The 15,767-nt window shown below is 46.7% G+C and overlaps 1 protein-coding gene and 1 long non-coding RNA gene across 13 annotated transcripts in view; both read left to right on the top strand.

Annotated features, from left to right (window-relative positions):
- Window positions 1-3,190: 3,190 nt before the first annotated feature.
- On the top strand, window positions 3,191-11,565 carry LOC309627681. 2 transcript variants are annotated; one of them, XR_014243906.1, is made up of 3 exons: window positions 3,191-4,502; window positions 7,351-7,418; window positions 9,775-11,565. It is a non-coding gene; the product is annotated as an uncharacterized lncRNA (long non-coding RNA). The 2 variants fall into 2 exon arrangements; XR_014243907.1 differs by having other exon boundaries at window positions 7,351-7,498.
- A 2,570-nt stretch (window positions 11,566-14,135) lies between these two features.
- The window catches only part of ELF2 (E74 like ETS transcription factor 2), a 92,580-nt gene continuing 90,948 nt past the window's right edge, over window positions 14,136-15,767 (top strand). For 5 of the 11 annotated variants that reach the window (XM_082389811.1, XM_082389814.1, XM_082389806.1 and 2 more), the window contains exon 1: window positions 14,913-15,071. The gene's annotated coding sequence lies outside the window, so the exon portion shown is untranslated. Of the gene's footprint in view, window positions 14,344-14,909; window positions 15,072-15,767 lie in introns of those variants that run through there. The other 6 variants (XR_014243904.1, XR_014243905.1, XM_082389818.1 and 3 more) reach the window with 3 other exon arrangements.

Here is a 15,767-nt window from a genome sequence, read left to right as displayed (position 1 = left end):
GTGCCACCAGGAGTCCAGCTAATTCAATGTGTAAAGTGAAAAGTTCTTTCTTCTTTTATCTTTTTTCCCGAAGCTACAATGACAGTTCTATAATCTTCACCTCTAACTCACCCTCAGCATACGCTACTCCTACCATACTGAGAATGATCTTTGCATTTCATGGAGGCTGGAGATCAATTTACTTTATAATTTTAAAAAGGCGTGGACTTCCCTGGTGGCGCAGTGGTTAAGAATCATTGCCTGCCAATGCAGGGGGCACGGGTTCGAGCCCTGGTCTAGGAAGATCCCACATGCCACGGAGCAACTAAGCCCGTGTGCCACAGCTACTGAAGCCCGTGCACCTAGAGCCTGCGAGCCACAACTACTGAGCCCGTGGGCCACAACTACTGAAGTCCGTGCACCTAGAGCCCGTGCTCCGCAACAAGAGAAGCGCACCGCAACGAAGAGCAGCCCCCACTCGCCGCGAATGGAGAAAGCCCGCGCGCAGCAACGAAGACCCAACACAGCCAAAAACAAACAAACAAACAAATAACTAAATAATAAACAAATAAATAAAAACTCTTCCCTGAAAACCATGAGGGAGTTCGGTTTTTTTAAATAAAATTTATTTATTTATGGCTGCGTTGGGTCTTCATCGTTGGGTCTTTGTTGATGTGCGCGGGCTTTCTCTAGTTGTGGCCCGCAGGGGCTACTCTTTTTTGTGGTGCGCGGGCTTCTCATTGAGGTGGCTTGTCTTTGTTGTGGAGCACGGGCTCTAGGCGCACGGGCTTCAGCAGTTGTGGCACGCGGGCTCAGTAGTTGTGGCTCGAGGGCTCTAGAGCGCAGGCTCAGTAGTTGTGGCGCAAGGGCTTAGTTGCTCCGCGGCATGTGGGATCTTCCCCGACCAGGGATCAAACCCGTGTCCCCTGCGTTGGCAGGTGGATTCTTAACCACTGCGCCACCAGGGAAGTCCCAGGAGTTCGGGTTTTTAAAAAAATAATAACAATAATTTTGAAAGGTGTGGATTTATCCTCCTGTGTTTTAAAACTTTAAAAATAGCCATGTGTTATTTTTGTAATAAGAAAAAAGCTAACTTTATTCTAAAAATCTAAATCTTCAGATAAGAAAGGATAAAATTCAAATATCTGTTTGAGGACCCTTGATTTCTGGATAGGTGTTACAATAAAGTAAGACAATCTCTGTTTTAAAGTATTTTCCCACACTTTGCTCAAAATTGTTGACACAGCAAGGAAGTTCCCTTCTTATCATTTATGTCTGCTCTCATAGTAAAAGTGGTCTGCCTGGCTTTGTAGGCAAAATGCTTTACTGTTTGACTTAAAAATGTTTTTTTCTTATTTTCCCTCCATTTTGTTTAAAGATGCATAATTTTGTAAATAAGCTACCTTTATCTTACTATTACTACTAATGTAAACCAGATGGGATTGGGGCCTTCCCACCCTTCGGAGACTTAGGAAAACTGGGTGCTGGCACCCACGTAATTTATGGACTGTGCGAGTCCAGAGCCTGCTTTGAGATCTCTGTGACTCCCTGGAATCTTGCTTCCTCAGGGCCCCCTGTGCTGCTGCCTTAGGCAAAGATGGACGTCAGGAGCGCTCTTTCCACTGTTTCCACTGAGTTCCTTATCTGCCAAGTACTGTGTGAGGTTAATCACTTTGCCAAGGGTTTGTGAGGTCGCTGGTCGGATGCATCTTACAGGGCACAGCCAGCTTTCTGTCATCTCAACAGCTCCACCTCCCCAAAGCCCTCTCCAGCGCAATCAACAAATCCCTCTCCTTGTTCTAGGCTGGACAGTGCTTCCTCACACTTAGGTCTCAGCTTCCAAGCAGGCTCACCATGGAATTTTCCCAACAGAGGTGGGTCTCATTCCTAAGAGAAAAGATCACACCAGTTGCTAGGAGAATAATGTTTTCCCATTTGTTAAACTAAGACAGAGGAGTATTTGACACCTACCTGGGTCAACAGAGCTCTATCTGGCTGACACCTCTGTCTTCTCATTCACTGGAAAGGTTATTTCAGAGAAGCTGCTGTCTGAGAGTCGCCCTTTCTCTCGCTCCATGTGGTCCCTTTGAAAGATGTGAGCTGTAAAAAGGGAAAAACCTTCCTAATAAGTACACATATGGAAAGAATTATCTCTGATAATGGAGTCTTTTATCTTTATTTTTAAATTAATTTTTACTGGAATATAGCTGATTTACAATGTTGTGTTAGTTTCTGCTGTACAGCAAAGTGAATCGGCTACACATAAACACATATTGACAATGGAGTCTTTTAACTAATAGACTCTAGTCCTCTCGTCACGTTAACTTCCTGAGCATCATGTTTATTATTCGTCACCAAGGTTTTGAGGTCAGTTGGTATTATTATCTTTATTTAAAAGACAGGAGACCTAAGATAGAAAAAAAAATTGTGATCAGTTACGAATCTAGGATTATATATTTCTTGGTGTCCTGGAATCATTTCCAAGGTGGTTTCAAACCACAGATCATGAATTACTAGTTTTAAAGATCAGTTTTTATGGTACAAATGTCCTCAGTAAAACTCAGAGAAGCCAAAGTCAACATTTACCCCCAAGTAATTCACATTCCAACTCTGGTACGTGAATAAGTCCTTATTCAGGAAGTTCTTCAGCGCCCCCTGGGGGAGTTCTTGCGATGAAGCGTTGTGCCCAAGATGGTAAAGACGGTTTCAGAGGGTAGGAGAGCCATTCAGGTATTCATGAATACACACTTCGTTTATTTCTTTATGAACTTGTAAAAATTAAATCAATGTAACAGTAATTTGGAGGGGGGAAACATTATCTGATTTTCGACTATCTTTTGAATGACATATACACCAGGCACTGTTTTGTTTTTTTTTTAAAGGAATTCCTTTATTTTTATTATTTATTTATTTATTTATTTTTGGCTGTGTTGGGTCTTCGTTTCTGTGCGAGGGCCCTCTCCAGTTGCGGCAAGCGGGGGCCACTCTTCATCGCGGTGCGCGGGCCTCTCACTATCGCGGCCTCTCTTGTTGCGGAGCACAGGCTCCAGACGCGCAGGCTCAGTAGTTGTGGCTCACGGGCCTAGTTGCTCCGTGGCATGTGGGACCTTCCCAGACCAGGGCTCGAATCCGTGTCCCCTGCATTGGCAGGCAGATTCTCAACCACTGCACCACCAGGGAAGCCCCCAGGCACTGTTTTGAGTCACTGCAAGGACACAAAGTTGTGAAAGATAATGTCCCTGCCCCCAAGAAACTTGCAATAGGGAGGACACAGTAGTGAAATGATAATAATTATAATAATAATACCTAACCCTTACAGAGTACTTGCTCTGTGATAGTAAGTGCTTCTCATCTATCTTTTACAAGCAGCAGAAGAAAGTAAGACAGAGAGATAAGTAATAATAACAGGTAATATTTATAGAGAACAGACTTGTGGTTGCCAAAGGGGAGGAGAGTGGGGGAAGGAAGGACCGGGAGATTGGGATTAGCAGATACAAACTAGTATATAGAGGATGGATGAACAACAAGGTCCTACTGCATAGCACAGGGAACTATAGTCAATATCCTGTGATAAACCATAATGGAAAAGAATATGAAAAAGAATACATATATACATATAACTGAGTCACTTTGTTGTACAGCAGAAATTAAACACAACATTGTAAGTCAACTGTACTTCAATAAGATTTTTTTAAAATTTTTAAAAATAGGTAATATTTATTGAGCCCTAACATATGCCAAGACACTTTTCTAAGTGCTTTATATATATAAGATCATCTAATTTTCATTGAAAACCGAGAAGGTAAATAGTATTATTTTACAGGTTAACTATCAATAATTTAACCCTTACAACAAGCTTATTAATTGGGCCTTATTACTGTTCCTTCTTGCAGATGTAAACTGAGGGGTAGAGAAAATAAGTGATTAAATAACTTGGCCATGGTTACCTATCTAGTAAGTGGTGGAACCAGAAATCAAAATCCTATCACTGGTGCATTTAATTTACAGGAAGTCAACCATATGCACTGAGACTCAGAGAAGAATTTAAATGGGGCGTCACACACTTCTCAGCTGTCACACGCTTTGGAGGGATTGTGTTATGGGAGACGAAGAGCTGCCCTGGGAATTCCCTGGCGCTCCAGCGGTTAAGACTCAGCGTTTTCACTGCTGTGGGCCTGGCTTGGGGAACTAAGATCCCACAAGCCTCGTGGCACGGCCAAAAAAAAAAAAAGAACTGTCCTGCTCAGTTCCTTTCACAGCTTGGACATTTCGCCAAGCCACGGGTGACTTCAGCTTTGCAGTGATGAAGGAGAGTGCCGTTGACCTAGGGAGAGCAGTAATTGCTCTCTAAATTGGCACCTTCTTAGGAAATTTCGAGAGATTTTTTGCACTATAACGTTTTTTGTCCTTGCTCGCTGACTTTGGAGCCGAACTCCTGTGTAAGATGTAAGGCTGCTGTATACAATGATGATAAACTGAGGACAAATATAGCATCACTGAGGATGTAAGAACCAAAAGCTATGGTGAGTCAAAGCGGGGCAAAAATCGCACTTTGTTTGGGGGATGGAGGTTTGTTGGGAACTCAGGAAAAACTTCCTGGAGGAGAGGATATTTGAGCCAGACCCTGAAGGATCTGTAGCTTTGACAGCCAGAGCGAGAGAGCAGTTTCGTGTAGGAGGAGCGTCCTGAGCGAAGGCAGAGGGGTGGGAAAGTTCAGGGCGTGATCCTGAGCAGCCCGCTGTGGCTGGAGTGAGGCCTCCCTCAAGGAAGGCGGTGGGAAGTAAGCCTGCGAGCCGCCGTGGGTCCTGGCACAGAGGCTTCTGTAGGGGAGGGAAAAGTTTTCCTCTGCCCTCTTAGGCTCCCTGGCTGGGTCTGAAAAGGAAACTGACAAAGACAGACTAACAGGGGAAAAGTATACACATTTATTTAATATAAGTTTTACAGTACACGAGAGCTTTCATACAGAAATGAAGACCCAAAGAAACAGACCCGAGTGCTTTTAGGCTGTGTGGGATGAGGAGTGGACAGTTGTGGAGCTGGATGACTGGGTAAGGAATGGAAAGTAATTGTAAGAAACTAGGGGAAACTTAGCAAGGCCTCTGGTTATTATTCCTCTTGGTGTCCCTTTGTCGTTGGAGATAAGATGCTCCTTTCCGAGGGACACAGAGAGGGTACCTCTCACAGGAGGGTTTTACGGCCTGCTTCAGGAAAGAAGGGGTGGGAGAGAGTCAGAGTGACCATCTTGCTTCTGCTATTTAATCAGACTCCCTCAGCTTACAATATTCAATACCATATTGAATATTTTGGTGCCGTATTTTGGGGCAGTGTGTCCTGAACCCCACCACCTTCAATGCCAAGTTGATGAGTCTATCCTCAGAGGTTCTGAGCAATGACACCAGGGCTCTGCTACAGGGAGATTAATCTGGCAGGGATGTGTGAAACTAACTGGAATTGGGAATAGCATTTAGCAGACTAGTTACAGGTCTAGTGTGGTAATCTGGGAAAAACGGAATAGAGACTTGTAGGAGATAATTTTGGTTTGCAAAAAATGGGAACCAACTTGATGTAGCCTAAGGTGAAAAGGAGACTATGTTATAAAGGAACTGAGTGATTCAGAGAACCTTGGGGCAGGTGGGCAGCTGGGCCTCAGGTTAACGACATAAGCTCAGGGCCTCTCACTTAAACTGACTGCTATGGGCCCCAGTGACATACTCACATGGTCAGGTGTTTTGTAAAATCTGTTGAAGTAAGACATTTCAACCACAGTTGGTTAAGATCACTGTCTTCTCTACCCACTCACTCCTGGATTCTGCACCAGCCCCTGCTGGCTGTTTTTTCTCTTGGGAGAGGGTTAGAGGCAGGGAAAGCTGCCTCACCTTACCTGAAGCTGTGGACTACTTCAGTGTTCTGCAACAGTTACATGTTTCCTTTTTAGGCTCCTGTGTCAGATGAACCATCTCTAATCCTTAGATGGAGCATTTAAACACACCTGCCAACTTGGATTTCTCTTTAGGCTCTCCGTATAACAAGACAGTCTGTCCACTGTAAAACTGTTCAAGCCTTGCAGCCTGGGTACAATGACAAGATATAAAACGTTTGAAGATTCGGAAGAGAAACTCATATACAAACAAGCTGTAAAATATTTATTCAAAAGGTTCATAAAGTTTGAGTGTGCATTTTAACTGTAATTTGAAAAGACATTTTGGAACATTTCAAGAGAACAAATAAGAACTAGATTCCTGAGTTGAATAGATATGAAGGGTACCTTTTTATCATTTTAAAATTTATGTATTGAATTTGTCTATTTGTTTTTGAAAATATATTTTTTATTTAGATAAAAATTAAAGGACTATGAGACAAAAGTGATAAAGATGATGGTTACATCAAAAATAGAAATTCAAGATCATAATTTCAGATCATACCAAAGCAAACATTCAAAGGAAAAGATAAATTTGAAAATAAGTAATGAGGAAGCTTTGGATTATACCAGAGTTGACAGAGAGGAATTAATTATAGGAATACATTGGCAAAATATGTAAATACATGGCTGGCATTACCTTAAATAGTGACATCCATAGAGAAAACATAAGACTCATCATCACTACTCACTGAACATCAAACAGCAACTAATTTTTTTTTTGAGGTCCAAGAGGCTTTTAAAAAAGTTTTATTGAAGTATATTTGATTTACAATGTTGTGTTAATGTCTGCTGTACAGCAAAGTGACTAAGTTATACATATATATTCTTTTCCATTATGGTTTATCAAAGGATATGAAATATAGTTCCCTGTGCTATACAGTAGGACCTTGTTGTTTATCCATCCTATATATATTAGTTTTCAAATAGCAACTAATTAATGAGTGTTTTCAAGTCAAAGACTATCTAAGATTAGTCACTGCGTAAGAAAACTGGAATAAGCTGCAATCTTACTTCTATATGAAAGAAACGTGATAGAAGTTCCTGCAAATTGAAAACTATCCTAAAACTTATATGACATTATCAATAACAAGATATGAGGCTAATAGAAACTCTTCTAAAGTAGCAGTAATAAAAACCAAATTTTAATATTCTAAGCTAGAGGAGAAAATTAATTCTTTCCATTCTCTCCGTAAAAATAATACTGCAAAATCATCACAGGAAGAAACGAGAGAGTATGTGGCCAACGAACGTAAGAAAATTATTTTAGAGGCGTGTCAGGCAGTTGATTAATTAAAAATAGTACAGTATGTTTTAATTTTCCTTCTCCACTCAGGCAACCCTATAAAAATGCAGACTTTGTAAGTGGGCTCTGGAATTCTCTAGCAGAATATAAGCCACTTTGGCGCTTGTTGAATTGTAAACTGTGCTCCTTTGCCGACCTCGAATCACAGGAGAGCACAGAATGGGGAGAAGCCAGCCCGACCTCGCCTTCGGCCTTGGAGATGACGTGGAGGAGAAGGTACTATTTGTGAAAGCCAGCTTTCCTCCTTGAAAGGCGGACAGCAGTCCCTACTGCAAGGCCCAGACTGGGGGTTTCACGTGAGTTCATCCGGGCAGGCTGGGGAAGCCAAGCAGAGTGTTGGGAGCAGGGAGCCTGGACCCAGCCGCTTAGGTTTCCTGCCTGGCTCCGCTACTCACTTGCTGGTGGTCTTGGAAAAGTTCTTCTACCCCTTCAGTTGCCTCAGTTTCATAATCTGCAAAATGATGATAGTCCCTTCCTGATTGGGTTGTTATGAGGATTAAAAAAAAAAAAGATTAAGAGAAAATACACGTTTGATCAACCCTACCTATTAAGATGGTGCCAGATTTCCAAAGCATTTTGTTGGTATTTAGGACTCTGATCACGTGTAAGTACAGATATTATCAATGACTGTACTTATTCGTAGACTCGTGAATATTAATTTGAACCACAGAACTATTTTTATTTCCCTCTCTCCTTTACGTTATGGGAGTTTCCAGTCTTCCCTATAGGTTCGCAGTATCTTAAAACTCTCAATTCCTCTGCCCATTTATTCCATTCTTTTCTGTCTGGGATTCACATTTTAATTATGGTTCTCCTGTGACCTTTTATCCTCCATATTGATTGGCTTCTTATCGTGGCCTTAAATTTCCCTCTTTCTTTTTGCTTAGCAGTCAATGTCATCAGCAGATATGGAAAGCCTACTCAGACACAATGCGGCAGACAGGAAGAACAGGATACAGGAGCCGCAGGGCGGAGTAGAGGGAATATGTTGGCAACCAGCGGAAAAGGGAGTGTCTGGAGAGGGAGATAGGGAATGCGGCCAGAAACACTCAACCATCTGCAGCAGTGCCTGCTGTTAGGCAGAACAGGGATGCCAAACAGAGGTGAATAGAGCTGCCAGGTGGCAGCAGTACCCGACGAATCTGGGGTGGGGAATGGGACATGAAGCTGGTGTCAAGGCTGAATCAGAGGGCAATACTTTTCATCCGTGATGTTTGGACATGAACAGTTGAAACAAAGCTGCATTTTAGATGTACGTGGTCAAGAGCACAGGCTCTGGAGAATTCAATCTCCAACTCCACTGTCTACTGTGTAACTTTGAACAAGCGGCTTAATCTCTCATAACTTCAGCATGAACTGTAGGATGGGATACTTACACAGAATTCATAAGATTTTTTTTTTTTTTAACATTTATTTATTTGGTTGTGCCGGCTCTTAGTTGCGGCTTGCAGGCTCCTTAGTCGTGGCAGGTGGGCTCCTTAGTTGTGGCACGTGAACTCTTAGGTGCGGCATGCATGTGGGATCTAGTTCCCTGACCAGGGATCGAACCCGGGCCCCTGCATTGGGAGCTCAGGGTCTTAACCACTGCGCCACCAGGGAAGTCCCAGAATTCATAAGATAAATAAACACAAAGTATCCAGTGGTATACTAATAGGGGCCAATATTATAGTTATTGTTGCTGTTATTGTTTACTACTACTAAAATAATGCTTCCCACTCTGATTAGCTGACCAGTAGGAAAAATCCCCAGAGAGGAAAGCAAATAAATAATGGGAAAAGCAAGGCTTTTGGTGTGCTTTTCTGATCTTTAGGGTGACCCAGGAAATGAATGGAAAGAAAAATTTCTATTAACTCATTTTGACTTAGCAGCATGGAAGAAACAGCTCAATGTCCTTGAAAACTAGTCAGCCTGCAGATACGGAAATTTATTTCAGATCTTTCTCCACGGAAGATATTTATCTTTGTGTTTTAATTAACTACTATAGCATTTATCCTGAATTTTATTAAGAAACCAATTTCATTCAGAAATTTTAAAGATTAACGTAATCTTAAATCACTAATAAAATGTCTTCATGTACATTTCATTTGGACTTTTAATTTTATAACAATGGAGGCAAAATCTGCTTACAAAAATTGGTTTTAACATGGAAAATATTAGAAATCCTAACTAGAATAAAGTGTAATCCATCTTAAACACTTCAAATATTTTTAAAAAGCAATAAAATGTTCTTTTTTAAAAAAAATATTTTTGGCTGCGCTGTGTGGCATGTGGGATTCTAGTTCCCCAACCAGGGATGGAAACTGCGCCCCCAGCATTCGAAGTACAGTGTCCTAACCACTGGACCGCCAGGGCAGTCCCAAAATGTTCTTTAAAAGTAATTTATTTGTGGATGGAGTTAATACAATGCTTCCAACTAAAGCACTATTCTAAAGAGACGACTGTTTTTTAAATATATCAAGAACTTAAATTATGAAATGACATTAAGTACTTATTTCACTAGAAAACATTACATGGCAAAATTACACCTGCAACTCATGATGATTTGGCTTCCTTTCTATATTAAAAACTTTAGGGGCTTCCCTGGTGGCGCAGTGGTTGAGAGTCTGCCTGCCAATGCAGGGGACACGGGTTCGAGCCCTGGTCTGGGAAGATCCCACATGCCACGGAGCAACTAGGCCCGTGAGCCACAACTACTGAGCCTGCGCGTCTGGAGCCTGTGTCCCGCAACAAGAGAGGCTGCGATAGTGAGAGGCCCGCGCACCGCGATGAAGAGTGGCCCCCACTTGCCGCAACTAGAGAAAAGCCCTCGCACAGAAACGAAGACCCAACACAGCCAAAAATAAATAAATAAGTAAATAAATAAGTGAAATTCTTTAAAAAAAAAAAAAAACTTTATACTTTCTGCTTGTTTTACCTGATTGCATTTGACGGTACAAATGTCATTCTCAAGAATTGTTTCATTGGATTCTGGAAGCTTAACATGTTCCTCCAAAATTATTTTGGTTTTCATCATTCTCTCAGGCAGGCCTCTTATAACTTGTTTAATATACAGTGTTTAAGAGATTCTGACTCATAAAAGGCAAGATGGTACCTAAAACAAAATGTGAGTTTGGAGACTGGGTTCTTTTGCAGACCCAGAATATGGGAGAGTTATGAGTGATTATCTTTGGAGACACCCAGAAAGGGGCGGTGAGAGGTGTGGATACAGTGGCTCATAAATAAGGTAGGTTAACACCATAATATAACTGGATAGTTGCCCAGAACCGCTTATTCTTTAAAGAGAGACAAAAGAAGAGATTTTTCTGGCTGTCCTTATAAAGTCTACACGGTTGTTGGTAATCTGGGATTTGCCCACCTGCAATGAGGGAATCCAACAAGTTTAAAGACTGTGTCAGTCACTCAAAATTCACAGCTGTGGCAGGGCCTTGTGACACACGGCTTCCAACATGGCCCTACTGATACTCATCTTCTGGTGTTCATGTCTTTTGTGTAGTGCCCTCCCACGCTGAGTTAGGACTGGTTTGTATGACCAATAGAACAGGGCATAAGTCGTGGTGTATGACTCCCGAGGCTGGTCAGAAAAGACAGCATGGCATTCCTTTGTTCTCTTGGGTTACTCACTTTGAAATGTTATAAGGGAATAGAGCCTTATTTAATCAGCTATAACTTTATCAGCTATAAAGTGCTCAAGGATTTGCCCAGAAAGAGAATTTCCAATTTGGGAGGGACAAATGATTTATTGGCTACCACTCAGAGAATTTAGTCTTCTCCTTCATTCCTCGTGTTGCGTATCACTCCCACCCTTAAGGCAGGTGCTAAAGGGTCCTTCTCCCACTTAACGTTCTGATATAAAAGTGGGGACAACCTCTTCCCTTGGTTAGCCTATCATACTGAAGACAGGCTGAGTAGTCCTAGAAAGAAAGATCTTAAAAAGAGACTTTCTTAGATAATTAGAGAAAACAAAAGGGAAATAAACAGAAAAATACAAAATTACTCTACTTAGTACATATATTATATAATCTCACTAATATTTGGTCTATATATATATATATATGCACGTATATGTACATAAATGCATAGAAAAAAGTCTGGAAGCTTAAATGCTAAACTATCATTTATGGTTACCCGTGGAACAGTGGAGGTATGGGATGGCTGGGTATGTGTGGAGGGTAAGGCATGGAAAGAAAAGCAGAGAAGGAAAGGAGACTTGGCTTTTTTAAAAGTCTATTTTGTATTATCTGAAAATTGATGATGGGAATGTATCAATGAATCACTTGTATAATTGAAAAATGAACTGTGTAATATAAAAAAACAGAAGCAAAAGCAATCTAGTTACCACATAGAGCTCTCCTATTCTGTGATTATTCTAGGACTACTGGCCACATCAGCCCTTTCCTCCTGAATTCTTTAGAATGCTTTGCTACAAACTTTCTGGGTTTCTTTCTTCACTGGCTTCCACAAGGGATGTGTCTTCCAAGACCCACTGTCAAAGAGCTACCTCAGAGACATCATGTTTGGCACCTTCAAGGTCAAGAGAGCAGATTATGGGACTTCCCTGGTGGCGCAGTCGTTAAGAATCCGCCTGCTAATGCAGGGGACATGGGTTCGAGCCCTGGTCCGGGAATATCCCACATGCCGCAGACCGACTAAGCCCGTGCGCCACAACTACTGAGCCTGTGCTCTAGAGCCCGCGAGCCACAAGTACTGAGCCCGCACCTGGAGCCCATGCTCTGCAACAAGAGAAGCCACTGCAATGAGAAGCCCGCGCACCGCAACAAAGAAAGCCTGCGCGCAGCAACTAAGACCCAACGCAGCCAAAAATAAATTAAAAAAAAAACAAAAAAAACCCGATTGCTCCATTTCCTATTGCACCAGTCAATGAGAGCAACACTAATTCCGGGTAGCAAACCACCCCAAAACACAGTGCTTAAAACAACAATCTTTTTTTTTTTTTTTTTTTTGCAAGTCACTGGCTTCAAGCTGGGGATGTCTCTCATCCCCATGTCTCTCATTCTTCTTGTACTAGCAGACTTCCCAGGCATGTTCTTCATATTGTGAAAGGCAGGTGTGAGAGAGGCAAGCAGCAACATGCAATACCTCCTAAGGCCACGCTCAGAACTGTCACACTACAACCCATATTCCTTTGGCCAAAAGCAAGTGGAACGATCTAAGCCCAACCTCTGTGGAGTGGAGAAACAGTCTGTCTCTAATGAGAGGAACTACAAAACCACATTTCAAAGGGCGCGCATGGAGCAGTGAAAAATCGGAACACTAATGTTATTTACCACTGTTTCTTCCTGGGACTTTCCAGCTTACTTCCAATTGACGGTAGAGGAGATACATTTCTTCTCATGTTAGCTGCAAACAGGAATGATTTGACCCAGCAGGTGAGATCTGTTCCTAACTATAGAAATCAGGCGATGTTGTTGCATGCTCCTTAATATACCCTGCTAGGGTCATGGAGATGCAGTAGTACTGATTATTAAGTCCTTACAAATATCAAAGTGGACAATGGTTCCCTTAAGTGATAGGGTTTTTTTGGTTTGTTTTTTGTTTTTTAACAGGAAATAGGGGATTAGGAATACTGCCCTAGAAAGGGTGCTGTTTGTAGTATCCTGTTTAATGTGCATAAAAGGTTTCAATGTTGTAAGGCTTTATAAATTCTTTAGTTCAGAAGAGTGGCAAGAGTCGCTATGTTTTACAACTCAGGAATCCATAAAATTTCATCAGAGTTAAGGGGATCTCTCTGACTAACCCTATTTGCTACCCAGATTTCCCCTACGTTTAAAAGGAAAAATCTCTTACGAAAGGAAGTACCCAGAGTTGCTTTTTAGGATAGGAAAGAAAGAATCCCCCTCCCCCCCCCCCCCCCCCCGCCTCCGCTCCCCGGTAAATAAACAGGCATTATTAGCTTTAAAAAAGAAAGAGATCATTAAATTCTTCGGCTCTTCAGAGACTTCAATCAGTAGGGCCTTTGACGTCTGAGCCCTACTCTAGGGTTATCTCCATGGTTCCCACGTCACTTTCAAGAACAGATACCACTTGTATTCCTCAGGGTTTCTTCTTCGCTCAGGACAGGCTGTAGAGCCGCAAAAGGAGTGAGTCTGGAGCCGGGAAACGAACCTGGCGAATACTGCGCCGGGTCCACCGGAGGGCGGCTGCAGGAGCCCGAGAGGGGACCAGAGTCGGTCCCCACGCGCACCGGGACAGTCACTGCTCTTTGTTAAACAAATACAAGCCAGTGCGGCGGCGGCCAAGTGTAGTGGTGGGGGAAGAGATTGAGGCGTTTGTGTGCAGAACTGGGCGTAAGAAAGATCATTAATGAGGCGTTCCAAATGCACGACAACCCCGGGCACCGTGTCATTGGCTTTTGTGCACTTGAAGGCGCGTGAGTGCCCTGCTCAGAGGTTCCCCTTTGTGTGAAAGTGGGGAAACGAGAAGCGTGCGGCTACAGTTGGGTTTTCATTTTCGAATTCGCAGGCACCAAAATACTCCCGCGCTCACCCACTCCCTCATTCTCGCACCGACGGTCCTCGGACTTGAGGTACTTCTCCGTCCGTCGCCGACCGAGCGAGCAGCGACAATGGCCCGGGGCGGGCGCCCGCAGCTCTCGGGGCAGAGCCAAGGGACCGCCCGCCGCGCTCCGCAGCTGCGCGCTGAGCCCCGCCGCCCGCCCGTCAGCAAACGCGGGCACCAACCGCCGCGCGGCCCGGCCGTTGGGCGGGTGGTAATTTCTGGGAATGGGGCGGGGTCCGCGGGGGTACAAGGCCGGGCGTTTGCAAGCGAACAGGAGGAGGAGGAGGAGGAGGAGGAACGGGCGGCGCGGAGGGGCGCGAGGCGGCCGGGGCGGGGCTCCACGAGCGTCACGGGCCGGGGGCGGGGCCGGGGGCGCGCTCCGGCCCGCCCGCGGCCCCACCTTCTACTTAGCCCAGGCTTTGGAGTCGAGACCGGAGAGACCCGGGCTAGGAGTTTCAACGACCTCCGACCCCCAGTGACTGTCAGGCTGCCCTAGTGCAGAGCCGTCCCTTGAGCAGAAGGGCGGGAGTCCGGAGCTGGTGTTGGGGTGACAGCCGGCGCCCGCGGGGGACCTCAGAGAGTGGCGAGGGTGTGTGCGTGCGCTCCGGGCCGGCGGCCGCTGCAGGTGCACGCGCGCCCCTACACGCCTGCCCGCGCTCGGGAGCCCCCGCGCCAGTCCCGGGCCGGGGCCGCAGTCGGGAGCAGGATGGGGGAGCCCCGAGCAGGGAGCGGGACAAGTGGCGAGAGTCTTTACCTGAGAAGGCGGGCTTGGGAGAAGTTGGGGGCTACAGGGCGGGCGAAATTCGAGAGAGCCATCGAGGCCTCGTGGGCGGGTTGGTGGGGGCCGAGGGCGGCGGGGCCCCACGGGGTATAAATAGCCGGCCCGGGTTTGACAGGCGCGGCGGTGACTGGCGGTGCCGCCCCCCCTCGCCGCGTGGGGAGGGGAGGAGCGCTCGGAGCGGGCGGGGTTGGGGAGGCGGACTCGACTGTCCTGTTGGCGGCGGCTGGAGGCCGAGGGGGAGGAGCCGAGGCGGGGGGTGGAGGGAGGGGGCCGGGAGCGGGGCGAGGGCGGGGGCCACCATTGCTCCCCGCGCCGGGCTCAGTGTCGCCGCCGTCGCCTCGGCGGTTGGGAAGGGTGGTCGGCGGGGCGGCGCGGGCGGGGGGCTCTGCGCGGGGCGGCGCGCCGCTGTTTTGTCTCCTCCTCTCCCAGTGGAGCGGCTCGGGCAGCCGGGGAGGCCCCGGCTCCCTCCGGACGCCCGGCCAACGGCGGCGGCGGCGGCGGCGGCGGCTAGTCCGCGGCCCTGCCGGGAGGGAAGGCGACGCGGCGGTCTTCCCGGGCGACGCGGAGAACAGGTAAGAGCGCGCGGGCCGCCGAGGCTGGTGCGAGGGAGCGCGGAGGGTGCGGCGAGAAAGCCTCGCCGTCCCGACTGCCACCGCCTCCCTCCGCGCCCCCGCCCCGCGCCTGTGTTGTTGGCTCCGGGGTTTGCGGAGGGTTTTCCGGAGGCTGTGGCGGTGACACCGGCCGGGAGCTGGGGAAGGAGGCTGAGTGCCCCCGGGCAGCGGTCGGGGAGCGGGACTTGGAGAAAGGGGAAGGCGGGCGGCGCGCCCGCCCGCGGAGAGCGCGGGGCGCCGGGCAGGGCTGCGCGAAGAGGTTACGGACCCCGGCGGGGGGGATGGGCCGCGCGCAGCTGGTCTCGCAGTGTTTACACCGCCGCGCGAGTCACCTCTGCCGAGAAGCGGACTGAACTGACCCGCCTTATCCCGCGAGGAGGCCAGGGCGGGGGTCCGGCTCCGGAGGAAGCGCGTCCTGGGAGGGTCGGGGAGGGCGGGAGGCTGCGGCCGGCGCCGGGGCAGGGCGGCGAGCCCGGGGCGGGACCTGGGAGGCTCCGGCCGCGTGGGGTGGCGTGGAGGGCTGGAGACCAGTTTCCTTCCCCGTCGGGCCTCATCGCCGCCTCTTACCTTTCCTGCCCTCCGCTGTTAGCTGGCACGGCAGGTTGTACGCGGTCATTCTTTTATTCTCGCTCTGCACGCCGGCCCCCTGCTGCCACT

Source organism: Balaenoptera borealis, assembly GCF_965194805.1.
Source record: "Balaenoptera borealis genome assembly, chromosome: 4".
NCBI classification, from domain to species: Eukaryota; Metazoa; Chordata; class Mammalia; order Artiodactyla; family Balaenopteridae; genus Balaenoptera; species Balaenoptera borealis.
This window is presented reverse-complemented; position numbering and strand designations above follow the sequence as displayed.